We start from the raw sequence: 229 nt of genomic DNA, 5'->3' as shown, positions 1-229 counted from the left end.
GCTCCGCCAATACCCCCATAAACCGCTGCCAGAGGCTTGACACCTGCAAAGGGCACCCCCACCGCGGGAGCGCGGCCCAGCGGCACGGCCACGGGGGAGCCGGGGAACGTTGGGTCAATTTGGCGGTGCCTGGACTGAGGGTGACGCGGCTGCCCTGCTGTGCTGGGTGCTGAGGGGACGGAACGCCCACCACGGCCCGGGCTAGGGGGACCTGAGGCCGGTACCGCAG

Source organism: Nestor notabilis, unplaced genomic scaffold (assembly GCF_000696875.1).
Source record: "Nestor notabilis isolate BGI_N333 unplaced genomic scaffold, ASM69687v1 scaffold30493, whole genome shotgun sequence".
Classification (NCBI taxonomy): Eukaryota; Metazoa; Chordata; class Aves; order Psittaciformes; family Psittacidae; genus Nestor; species Nestor notabilis.
The sequence above is the reverse complement of the archived record's forward strand: the minus strand, read 5'-3'. Positions refer to the sequence as shown.